Raw genomic sequence first — 14,266 nt, forward strand, 5'->3', positions numbered from 1 at the left:
GGTTTCACCAGGCTGGCGATCAAAATATGGCGAGAGCCCACTCATTTTTTTTTTTTTTTTAAATAAAAAAAAACATTGGGCTTTCCTGACTTTTGATCGCCAGCCAAGGTAAAACCAGGCAGATAAAGCAGACAGCTACGGGCTGCCACCTCTATCTGCGCTGAGAATCAAAATTTCTGCAGAGCGCTATGTCATTTTTGTTTTATTATTTATATATTTTCACACTTCTATATGTGTGACAGTCCCAACAGCCAATCACAGACGCTGACACAGAGAATGGGCGTCTGTGATTGGCTGCTTGAGTAACCTGAAAGCAGCCCATACATAGTACCATACTAGAATGTATGGGCTGATTGTACATTACTCAAACAGCCAATCACAGACGCCCATCCTCTTTGACAGCATCTGCGATTGGCTGTTGGGTCTGTCACATATAGAAGTGTGAAAAGAAATTTTTAGGGTATGTACACACGATGCAGAAATGCTCAGGATTTTTTCCTGAGCATTTCTGCATCTCCCTGGCAGGAAAAAACGCATGCGGATTGTACATGCGGTTTCCTGCCAGGGACATGCGGAAATTAAGCGGTCTTCACTTTCATTTCCGCATGCGGGTTGACAAGCGCTTCCCAATCTATTTTAGCATCACTTGGAAAGTGCTTGTCTACTTCACACTATATAAATCCATGCAACCGGCATGGATTTATATAGTGTGTGAATGTCAAAAAATAAATATATACTTTACCCTCTGATGGCCCCCGGTGTCATAGTAACATAGTTTGTAAAGCCGAATAAAGACTTGCGTCCATCAAGTTCGACCTGTTAGTTCTGTAATTGCTAAAGTTGATCCAGAGGAGGGCAAAAACCCCAAATGATTTAGCCAATCTTCACCTGAGGAAAAATTCCCTCCCGACTCTGAAACCAGCAGTCAGAATAAATCCCTGTATCAACCTACTATTTTATTTTATTTTTAAGTATATGCTGAAATCTGCCTGGTATCTAGAAATGCATCCAGTCCCCGCTTGAACTGGTGTAGTGAATCCGACATTACCGTCTCCTCACTCAGTGAATTCCATATTCTCACTGCTCTTACCGTAAAGAACCCCTTCCTATGCTGGTGCTGAAACCTTTTCTCTTCCAGTCTTAGTGAATGCCCTCTTGTTACCGTAATATCCCTCCTTTTGAACAAATCCAGGGCAAGATCTCTATACTGTCCCCTAACATATTTGTACACATTTATTATGTCCCCCCTCAACCTTCTCTTTTCCAGGCTGAATAGTCCTAGTTTTGCCAACCTCTCTGGGTATTGCAGTCCCTCCATTCCCTTTATTAATTTTGTTGCCCTCCTTTGTACCTTTTCAAGCTCATTTATATCCTTTCTATATATTGGGGCCCATAACTGAGCACAGTATTCCAAGTGTGGTCTGACCAGTGCTTTGTACAGTGGAAGAACAATGTTCTCATCCTTTGCAGCTATACCTCTTCTGATACATCCCATTACCCTGTTTGCCCTTACAGCAGCGGCCTGACTTTGGGCACTCCAATTTAGTTTGCTATCAATCAAGATGCCCAAGTCCTTCTCCATCTCTGAATTCCCCAATGATTTCCCATTCAGTGAGTACTGGTGACTTCCATTTTCCCTTCCCATATGTATGACCTTACATTTCTCCTCGTTAAACCTCATTTGCCATTTAATGCTCCACCTACCCAGCTTATCCAAATCCCTCTGTAGGTCTGCACTGTCCTCTTTTGTATTAATTGTTTTACATAACTTTGTGTCATCTGCAAATATTGATATTTTACTATTTATCCCGTTGACTATGTCGTTAATAAAGATATTAAATAACATTGGGCCTAGTACAGACCCCTGTGGTACCCCACTAGTGACGCTTACCCAATCTGAGTATATTCCATTTATAACCACCCTCTGTCTTCTATCCTTTAGCCAGTTAGCTACCCACTTGCAGACATTTTCCCCCAGCCCCATCATTCTCATTTTGTATACCAACCTATTATGTGGCACGCTATCGAACGCTTTTGAGAAGTCAAGATACACGACATCCACTGGTTCCCCCTGATCTACTCGAGAGCTAACCTCCTCGTAGAAGTCAATCAGGTTTGTTTGGCAGGAGCGATTCCTCATGAATCCATGTTGGTTCGGGATTAAAAGATTATTAGCATCAAGATGCTCCGTAATTGCCTCTTTAATGAAGCTTTCAAAAATTTTGCCCACAACGGACGTCAGACTCACCGGCCGATAGTTTCCGGCGTCACTTTTCGCTCCCTTTTTGAATAGTGGCACTACATTCGCCTGTCGCCAATCAAGTGGCACAGACCCAGTCTCAACAGAGTCCTTAAATATAAGATATAACGGTCTGTCTATCACATTACTTAGTTCCCTTAGTACCCGTGGGTGTATGCCATCAGGTCCTGGTGATTTGGTTATTTTAATGTTACTGAGGCGTTTCTGTACCCCAGCTTGGGTTAGATTTGTCATACTTAGTGGAGGATTAAGTTTGTCACTTCTCATTTCTCCTGTTAGTTCGATTTCCTTTGTGAAAGTTGTCGAAAAAAAATTATTTAATAGATTAGCTTTATCCTCATCTTTCTCTATGATTTTGCCTTCCTCACTTTTTATCGGTCCAATATTATCCGATTTAATCCTTTTACTATTTATATACGTAAAGAACAGTTTGGGATTTGATCTACTTTCCCTAGCAATACGTCTCTCTGTTTCCTCCTTCGCTATTTTTATTTGTTTTTTGCAGGTTCTCGATTTTTCCTTGTAACACATTAGTGCCTCCTTACTGTTTTCCTGTTTTAATCTCTTGAATGCCTCTTTTTTGCTATTTAACGCCCCTTTTACGTTCTTGTTCAACCATATTGGTTTCCTCTTATTTCTGGCCCTTTTATTCCCATACGGTATATACCTCTCGCACTGAGTATTCAGAATTATTTTGAAGGTTTCCCATTTACTATTCGTATTTCCTTGATTAAGAACTTTGTCCCAGTCAATAAGTTGAAGGCTTTCTTTCAGCTGATCAAACTTCGCCCTCCTAAAGTTTAATGTTTTTGTTGTTCCCTTATTGATAACCCTACTGAAGGGCATTTTGAAGTCGATAATATTATGATCGCTATTACCTAGGTGCCCCCCTATCTGTACCTCAGTTATTCTATCAGGCCTATTAGTCAATATTAAGTCCAACACGGCCTTCCCTCTCGTTGGTTCCTGCACTAGTTGGGAGAGATAATTATCCTTAATATTTGTCAAGAACCTTTTTCCTTTCTGAGATCTACAGGTTTGTTTCCCAGTCAATATCCGGGTAGTTGAAATCCCCCATTACAATCACTTCATTATGTTTTGCTACTTTGTCTATTTGTCCTAATAGCAGATTCTCATTCTCCTCTGTTATATTGGGTGGCTTATAGCAGACCCCCAGTAATATTTTATTATTATTTTTAGTTCCCTCTATCTCTACCCACATGGACTCGACCCCCTCTTCTCCCTCTCCTATATCTTCCCTTAGTCTGGGTTTTAGACATGACTTTACATATAAGCAGACTCCTCCGCCTTTCCCCTGTTTCCGGTCCCTTCTAAATAAACTATAATCTAATAAATTTACCGCCCAGTCGTAGCTATCGTCTAGCCAAGTCTCTGTTATACCTACGATGTCATACCTCTCCTCCGATATAAGCGCCTGCAGCTCATCCGTCTTATTGGTCAGGCTTCTTGCGTTGGTCAGCATGCAAGATAAAACTTTGGGGTTATTTAGCATCCTATTCTTCTCTAACGATCTAACTGTACTATCCCCACCCCCCTCTCCACCCTCATTATATTCACTTCTCCCCTTCCCCCTTGCTTGCCTCACATCCCACCTATTTCCTTGGTTTCCCCCCCCCCCCCCCCCCCGTCTCTAGTTTAAAAACTCCTGCTTCGCTCGGTCCCGGCTACCGGCAGTGAAGACTGAAGGACCTGCCGACGTCAGCGTCACGTGACCCGTCACATGACTCTGACGTCAGCGAAGGTCCTTCTTCATTCAACCGCGAAGTGCCGGGAACCAAGCAGTAGCGGTGCGCGGGCCGTCAGAAGGTGAGTGTGTGTATATATATATATATATATATATTTTTTATTTTATTTTTTTTTTTAATGGTACCTGGGTCTGGATGAGAGTCCTCTCCTCCACACCCGGGTACCATCCGCACATTAGACCGCATGAAAAGCGCATCAACATATACAGTGATGCGTAATCCATGCGGTCTAATGCAAGTCAATGGCGCCAAAAAAGCAGCGTTTCCGCAAAATTAAATGACATGCTGCGGATTTTTGAGCGCAGCGTTTACGCTGCGGAAAAATCCGCATCATGGGCACAGCACATGCGGATTTCAATTGGGGAACATTGCTGCCCTTCTGCCATGCGTTTTTCATGCGTTTCTGCGGCGTTTACGCAACTGCAAAAACGCCGCGGAAACGCATGAAAAACGCATCGTGTGAACTCAGCCTTAAAACGATGTAGCGCTCCGCAGAATTTTTGATTCTCACCACAGATAAAGCAGACAGCTACGTACTGCCACCCCCATCTGCCTGGCTTTACCTTGGCTGGCGATCAAAAGACAGAGAAGCCGAATATTTGTTTTAAACTTACTTAACTTTTTTTTTCCCGCCATATGTTGATCGCCAGCCAGATAAAACAAGGCAGCTGGGGGCTGGGATTCTCAGCATGGTAAGGCCCAAGCGTTCTTGGCCCCCACGCTGAAAATCGCAGCCCACAGCCACCCCTGAAAATGGCGCATTCATCATGGCACCATTTCCAGGTGCTTTACCCGGCTCTTCCAGTGGCCCTGGTGGTGAGTGGCACCCTAGGTAATAATAGGGTTAGTACCAGGCCAGCTTTGTATTATCAGTTGGTTCTAAGCCCTAAATTCATGGTTTCACACCAAATTAGACATAGCCACCATCAATTTCTAGTAAACAGAAAAAAAAGGACAGATTTATTTTTTTTTATTAAAAATAAAACACATTTAGGGACTCCATCTTTAATAAAGAAAAATCCTCACTCCAATGTAATCCATAGGTCTTCTGTCTTCAGCTCTGCTAGATCTTTGCCATCATACAAATATGTCTGCTGACAGATGAGCAGGCACAGAATGACACTGGAGCACTGTTACTGTGTAGTTAAGTGCTATGTTTCCTTTTTTGTCATTTCATGCAGTGTAGAAATCTTGGGAAAAGTGTGGCTTGTGCTCTGGAAGTGATCAGTTATAGCTAACTATGTTATTTTCTGCAGAAATAAGTCCTGTATAGAAGATGTGATATATCGGTCTGCAGATAAAGAACTTCACCTAGAGACATCACTGGTAAGTATGTGTATTACCTATACACACAAATTGACACTATATACAGAGCTCCTGTGCATAATGTCACTGGTGATCCCTGTATTACCTGTACACTAACACTATACACAGAGCTCCTGTGCATAATGTCACTGGTGATCACTGTATTACCTGTACACTGACACTATACACAGAGCTCCTGTGTATAATGTCACTGGTGATCACTGTATTACCTGTACACTGACACTATACACATAGCTCCTGTGTATAATGCCACTGGCGATCCCTGTATTACCTGTACACTGACACTATACACAGAGCTCCTATGCATAATGTCACTGGTGATTACTGTATTACCTCTACACTGACACTATATACAGAGCTCCTGTGCATAATGTCACAGGTGATCACTGTATTACCTCTACACTGACACTATATACAGAGCTACTGTGCATAATGTCACTGGTGATCCCTGTATTACTTCTACACTGACACTATACACAGAGCTCCTGTGTATAATGTCACTGGTGATCCCTGTATTACCTGTACACTGACACTATATACAGAGCTCCTGTGCATAATGTCACTGGTGATCCCTGTATTACTTCTACACTGACACTATACACAGAGCTCCTGTGTATAATGTCACTGGTGATCCCTGTATTACCTGTACACTGACACTATATACAGAGCTCCTGTGTATAATGTCACTGGTGATCCCTGTATTACTTCTACACTGACACTATACACAGAGCTCCTGTGTATAATGTCACTGGGGATCACTGTATTACCTGTACACTGACACTATACACAGAGCTCCTGTGCATAATGTCACTGGTGATCCCTGTATTACCTGTACACTGACACTATACACAGAGCTCCTGTTTATAATGTCACTGATAATCTCTACATTATCTGTACACTGACTATATACAGAGCTCCTGTGTATAATGTTACTGGTGATCACTGTATTACCTCTACATGGTCATGGCGTGGTGGTATTTGTCCCTTGTATGTGGTATTATTCAGACAGTCTCTATGTGGTGGTAATATGTGGTCTTCTCATGGTGTGGCAGTATATATACCTTGTACTTGGTAGTATTTGATCACTATGTGGTGGTATGTGTTCTGGTCATGGTGTGGCGGTATTTCTCTCTTCTATACGGTATTATTAGTCTAGGTATAGTGGATGGTTGTCAGTCATTTGTTTTTTCGGATATTAAGAATGGGAACATTCTTTATTTGCAATACATATTAAATACTTGGATGTTTAACCTCTCCCTGTGTTGTGACTACTACACAGCAACAGAGATTTATTGGTTAATAAAGTTGATTCATTTTGAAAGAGTTTGTGGACTTATGTTATTCCTATATACGGTAACTGCATGGTGCTGGTGGGCCCCAAGATTGATTTTTTCCTGGTGGGCCCCTGGTACTCCAGTCCGGCGCTGGATAGAGTAACAAATAGATAAATAGATAGATAGATATGAGCTAGATAGATAGAGATAGATATTAGATAGAATCTGCCTTATGTAGCAGCTTTTTGGCTACATTGTGTCTTGCTGTCGCGCTCTTTGGCCGACCACATCCAGCTTTACCTTGTACACAGACAATCTGTCTTACACCATTGTTCTTACTTATAACCTGCTCGGCAGGGGTGAGATGTACTCTGTGTGTAGGACGAGTGACCTGCACGGTACACTGGCTCTAATTACTGAAGGTGGAAACTTGTGATCCAGAGAATTTGGCAGGGTATTTATTATACTTGCTAAATAAAGATCGAGAAGGGATTACTATCAAAATAATTACTATCACTCATTGGGGGGTTTATGGTTATCATGACAAGTACTTAATTCAATTCCTTCTTCACAAGGGACCCCATCTCTGGATCTTCATCACTAATTACCCTGTGTTTTACAGTCATGAAGTAATACATGTGGTGGACAGGATTATTAGACAAGGTAAATATGATTGGCACACATGATGCACTCCACTGAATTCACTGAAGATCCTGCACCTGGGGAAGAAGCTATAGGGGGACAGAAGTAGGGGGGACACCTCTTCCTCTGGGCTTGTAAGGGCCCAAAGGCCACTCTGCCCACAAGATGACCTAAGTGGTATCTGTGCGGATAATTGATTGGCATCACTGTAAATTCCTGTTATTATCTATTTCTATATGATTATCATATGTTATCCAAGTTCTCTGTTTACTGTCAGTAAATGCAAAATAATTGCCTGAATCCATATAGGATTAGAAACATACAATATGCAATACTATATATACAGTGTATACGAATAAAATGTAATATCTACAAGAAATGATGGCAAGAAGAGTATGCACTGCACATCTGCGGGGAGCACAAGGCAATGGTGCATCTGAGACACGGGAGAGGCAGGGGACGGATTTGAAGGCCGGACTTCATGACTACTTACAAAAAGTTCAATGATATATACAGTTGAAACCAGAAGATTACATACACTCTATAAAAAGACACATCTGCATGTTTTTATCAATATCTGACACGAAATCAGAATAAACCTTTCCTGTTTTAGGTCAGTTAGGATTACCATAATTTTTAATATTTGCCAAATGCCAGAATAATGAGAGAGAGAGAGAGAGAATGTTTTCAGGCATTTTTATTACTTACTGCAAAGTCAAAAGATTCCATACATTTAATTAGCATTTAGTACCATTGCCCTTAAACTGAATGACTTGGGTCAAACGTTTGGGATATCCTTCCAAAAGCTTCTCACAAAGTTTACATACACTAAGATTACTATGCCTTTAAACAATTCTGGACTGCCCATATGACAATGTCATGTGTTTGGAAGCTTCTGATATTTTTTTTTTTAGTTAATTAGAGACACACCTGTGGATGTATTTTAATGCACACCTGAAACACACTGCTTCTTTGTGTAGCATCATGGGAAAGTCTAAAGAAATCAACAAAGATATCAGGAAGAGAATTGTGGACTTGCACAAGTCTGGCTCTTCCTTGGGTACAATTTCAAGATACCCGAAGGTGTCTCGTTCATCTATACAAACAATTATACTCAAGTACAAACAAAATGGGAATGTCCAGCCATCATACCGCTCAGGAAGGAGACGGGTTCTGTGTCCCAGAGATAAACGTGCTTTGGTCCGATATGTGCATATCAACCCAAGGACCAAAGCAAAAGACCTTGTGAATATCATGGCGGAAGCTGGTAAGATTGTGTCAATATCCACAGTGAAACGAGTACTGTATCAACATGGGCTGAAAGGTCACTCTGCCAAGAAGAAGCCATTACTCCAAAAGAAACATAAAAAAGCCAGATTAATGTTTGCAAATACACACAGGAACAAAGACCTTAATTTTTGGAGATATGTCCTGTGGTCTGATGAAACTAAAATTTAACTTTTTGGGCATAATGACCATCGTTACGTTTGGAGGTAAAAGGGAGAAGCTTGGAAGCCTAAGAACACCATCCCAACGGTGAAACACAGTGGTGTCAGCATCATGTTGTGGGGGTGTTTTGCTGCAGGAGGGACTGGTGCACTTCACAAAATAGATGGCATCATGAGAAAAGAAGATTATGTGGCAATACTGAAGCAACATCTCAAGACATCAACCGGGATGTTAAAGCTTGAGTGGAAATGGGTCTTCCAAATGGACAATGACCCGAAGCATACTGCCAAAATGGTAACAAAGTGGCTTAAGGATAACAAATTCAATGTTTTGGAGTGGCCATCACAAAGCCCTGATCTCAATCCTATTGAAAATGTATGGGCAAAGCTGAAAAGACAGGTGCGAGCAAGGCGACCTACAAACCTGGATCAGTTACACCAGTTTTGTCAGGAATGGGCCAAAATTCCAACCAACTATTGTGAGAAGCTTGTGGAAGGATATCCCAAATGTTTGACCCAAGTCATTCAGTTTAAGGGCAATAGTACCAAATACTAATGAAATGTAGGTAAACTTACGTCTTGGCCGTAAGTAATAAAAATACCTTAAAACATTCTCTCTTTCTCTCTCATTATTCTGGCATTTGGCAAATATTAAAAATTATGGTAATCCTAATTGACATAAAACGGGAAAGGTTTATTCTGTTTTCATGTCACATACTGAGAAAAACCATGAATATGTGTCTTTTTATATAGTGTATGGAAACTTCTGGTTTCAACTGTATGCAGAAACTGACTATTTATACATTAACACACACGCATGCATATATATACACTGCGCAAAAAAATAAAGGGAACACTTAAACAACAGAATATAACTCCAAGTAAATCAAACTTCTGTGAAATCAAACTGTCCACTTAGGAAGCAACACTGATTGACAATCAATTTCACATGCTGTTGTGCAAATGGAATAGACAATAGATGGAAATTATTGGCAATTATCAAGACACACTCAATAAAGGAGTGGTTCTGCAGGTGGGGACCACAGACCACATCTCAGTACCAATGCTTTCTGGCTGATGTTTTGGTCACTTTTGAATGTTGGTTGTGCTTTCACACTCATGGTAGCATGAAACGGACTCTACAACCCACAGAAGTTGCTCAGGTAGTGCTGCTCATCCAGGATAGCACATCAATGCGAGCTGTGGCAAGAAGGTTTGCTGTGTCTGTCAGCGTAGTGTCCAGAGACTGGAGGCGCTACCAGGAGACAGGCCAGTACACCAGGAGACGTGGAGGGGGCCGTAGGAGGGAAACAACCCAGCAGCAGGACTGCTACCTCTGCCTTTGGGCAAGGAGGAACAGGAGGAGCACTGCCAGAGCCCTGCAAAATGACCTCCAGCAGGCCACAAATGTGCATGTATCTGCACAAACGGTTAGAAACCGACTCCATGAGGGTGGTATGAGGGCCCGACGTCCACAGATGGGGGTTGTGCTCACAGTCCAACATCGTGCAGGACGCTTGCCACAGAACACCAGTCCAGATCTGGGAGGAGATCCCACAGGAGACCATCCACAACCTCATCACGAGCCTGGCCAAGGGGTGCAGGGAGGTCATACCGGCACGTGGAGGCCACACACAATACTGAGCCTCATTTTGACTTGTTTTAAGGACATTACATCAAAGTTGGATCAGCCTGTAGTGCGTTTTTCCACTTTAATTTGGGGGGTGACTCCAAATCCAGGCATCCATTGGTTAATAAATTTGATTTCCATTGATGATTTTTGAGTGATTTTGTTGTCAGCACATTCAACTTTGTACAGAACAAAGTATTCAATGAGAATATTTCATTCATTCAGATCTAGGATGTGTTATTTGAGTGTTCCCTTTATTTCTTTGAGCAGTATATATATATATATATATATATATATATATATATATATATATATATATATATATATGAGCCCCAAACCTAAACCTTTGCAAATATATATATATATACATACACACTACCGTTAAAAAGTTTGGGGTCACCCAGACAATTTTGTTTTTTCCATGAAAACTCATACTTTTATTTATCAAATGAGTTGAAAAATGAATAGAAAATAGTCCAGACATTGACAAGGTTAGAAATAATGATTTTTATTAGAAAGAATAATTTCTGCTTCAAACTTTGCTTTCGTCACAGAATGCTCCATTTGCAGCAATTACAGCATTGCAGACCTTTGGCATTCTAGCTGTTAATTTGCTGATGTAATCTTGAGAAATTTACCCCCATGCTTCCTGAAGCCCCTCGCACAAGTTGGATTGGCTTGATGGGCATTTTTTGCGCACCATACGGTCAAGCTGCTCCCACAACAGCTCAATGGGGTTGAGATCTGGTGACTGGGCTGGACACTCCATTACAGATAGAATACCAGCTGCCTGCTCCCTAAATAGTTCATGCATAATTTGGAGGTGTGCTTTGGGTCATCTTCCTGTTGTAGGATGAAATTGGCTCCAATCAAGCGCTATCCACAGGGTATGGCATGGCTTTGCAAAATGGAGTGATGGCCTTCCTTATTCTAAATCCCATTTACCTTGTACAAATCTCCCACTTTACCAGCACCAAAGCAACCGCAGACCATCACATTACCTCCACCATGCTTGACAGATGGCGTCAGGCACTCTTCCAGCATCTTTTCAGTTGTTCTGCATCTCACAAATGTTCTTCTATGTGATCCAAACACCTCAAGCTTTGATTCGTCTGTCCATAAAACTTTTTTCCAATCTTGCTCTGTCCAATGTCTGTGTTCTTTTGCCCATATTAATCTTTTCCTTTTATTAGCCAGTCTCAGATATGGCTTTTTCTTTGCCACTTTGCCCTGAAGGCCAGCATCCCGGAGTCGCCTCTTCACTGTAGACGTTGACACTGGTGTTTTGCGTGTACTATTTAATGAAGCTGCCAGTTGAGGAGCTGTGAGACGTCGATTTCTCACACTAGAGACTCTAATGTACTTGTCTTGTTGCTCAGTTGTGCAGCGGGGTCTCCCACTTCTCTTTCTACTCTGGTTAGAGCCTGTTTGTGCTCTCCTCTGAAGGGAGTAGTACACACCGTTGTAGGAAATCTTCAGTTTCTTGTCAATTTCTCACATGGAATAGCCTTCATTTCTAAGAACAAGAATAGACTGTCGAGTTTCACATGAAAGTTCTTTTTCTGGCCATTTTGAGAGTTTCATAGAAAAAACAAATGCAATGCTCCAGATTCTCAACTAGCTCAAAGGAAGGTCAGTTTTATAGCTTCTCAAATCAGCCAAACCGTTTTCAGCTGGGCTAACATACTTGTGCAAGGGTTTTCTAAACATCCATTAGCCTTCTTACACAGTTAGCAAACACAATGTACCATTAAAACACTGGAGTGGTGGTTGTTGGAAATGGGCCTCTATACACCTATGTAGATATTGCAATAAAAACAAGACGTTTGCAGCTAGAATAGTCATTTACCACATTAACAATGTATAGAGTGTATTTCTGATTCATTTAATGTTAGCTTCATTGAAAAAAATGTGCTTTTCTTTCAAAAATAATGAAAGGTTAATACATTTCCAGGAGGAACAATATGGGAACATCAATAAAAAAAAAATATATGTTCCAGAATAACTATTTCCCATGTTGTTCCTCTTGAAATGTCTTCACCTTACATTTCCAGGAGGAACAACATGGGAACAGAAAAAAAAATATGTTCCAGAATTGTTATTTTATAGGTTGCATCAGTGAGGCGTGTCCCTACACAATGTCCCTGTCCAATCACGGCTGACAATGCTAGTCATTCCCTATTATAAGGTAAATACATTTCCAAGAGGAACAACAGGGGGAATGACTATTTTAGAACACATTTTGTTTTTTATTTTTTTATTTATTTTTGCTGTTCACCTGTTGTTCCTCCTGGAAATGTACTAACCTTACAACAGGGCGTGACTAACATTGTCAGTAGTGATTAGAGAGGGACATTCTGTGTAGAGACACGCCCCATTGACACACCCACTTATCAATAGGGCGTGGCTATCGTAATCAGCAGCACTGATAGGACAGAAACATTCTCAAAGACAAAGGGACAAACATGTAGTTGTCAATTTGGTCATACATTTCCAGGAAGAATAACCAAGGAAAAATATTCCCAAATTATTGTTTTTTGGGGGAAGTATCAGTGATATGTCAGGACAGATCCTTTATGTAAATCCAATGCACTAAACTATAACATTGTCGATTTAGTCATACATTTCCAGGAAGAATAACAGAGGAGTGGCACAATTTTAAGAAGAAAAAAAAATGCTGCAAAATTCATCTCACTAATCTATAACATTGGACCAATAAAATACCTGAAATGTTGGAAATAAGTGTCATTTTGGATCAAATACTGATTAATTCTCCTGTCTTGTCCTCTGTTATTCCTCTTGGAAATGTGTGCATCAATTTATAACTTGGCACAATCATTCCCATTTAAAACAGAGTGTGACTAATATTGTCAGTACTGATTGGACACTCATGAATAATGGAACGATAAGACCCAGTTGCCTATTTAGTCATTTCCAGGAGGAATAATAGAGGAACGGCACTTTTTTTTTTAAAGTCAAATTCTTTTCACTGATCTATATAACAATGGGCCGATAAAGTAAAATAAAATTTTAAAATATTTTATCTAAAGACTGATTATTTCTACCGTCTTGTCCCCTCAAATTTTTTGAGTCACTCAATTAGTGCAGAAGTTGGAGAGACTTTGGGTGCAGTATTTCCTACATGCCAGGGGGGGCGCTGATCACAGCCTGCGTCCTGGCACTATGGGGTCTGGGAATAGTGCAGATTCCCTGGTGGTCACAGACAGGGGCTAGACCTGACCAGGCACTTGACTCAGTGACAAGGACAGATATAGCCCTGGAGGACGTATCCTCTGGGGGGCCGGACCACCCTGCGGACACAGGAGAATGGTCTTCTCTTAGTGCTGGGCTTATACTACACACTTTCTATACAATTCTGGAGCATTTTTTATGTTGTTCCTCTATTATTCCTCCTGGAAACGTGTAAATTACTTGACAAGAAGGGTGCTCTTTTTTTAATGTGTGGTGAGTCTCTACACAGTTTGATATTTTTACCATGAAATTGTATCACCCAGTTATCAGTTGAGACATTCATTTCCAGGAGGGATAACAGAGAATTCAAATTAAACTTAGCTCTTTTTTACATATCTGTTTCATTAAATTCCTTTGTTCTCCATGAAATACCAAATCGGGAGGCTTATTTCATAGAGCTCTATTTTGTGCACATGCCCTGTAATCCTTCCTGGAAATGTAAGGACTCTACTTTCTGCACTTCCTCTGTAAATCCTCCTGGAAATGTAAGAACTTTACGTTATGCACTTCCTCTGTAAATCCTCCTGGAAATGTAAGAACTTTACTTTATGTACTTCCTCTTTAATTCCTCCTGGAAATGTAAGAACTTTACTTTATGCACTTCCTCTGTAATCCCTCCTGGAAATGTAAGGACTCTACTTTCTGCACTTCCTCTGTAAATCCTCCTG

The sequence above is a fragment of the Phyllobates terribilis genome, unplaced genomic scaffold (assembly GCF_046119375.1).
Source record: "Phyllobates terribilis strain yellow unplaced genomic scaffold, ASM4611937v1 Scaffold_146__1_contigs__length_4606013, whole genome shotgun sequence".
Lineage (NCBI taxonomy): Eukaryota > Metazoa > Chordata > Amphibia > Anura > Dendrobatidae > Phyllobates > Phyllobates terribilis.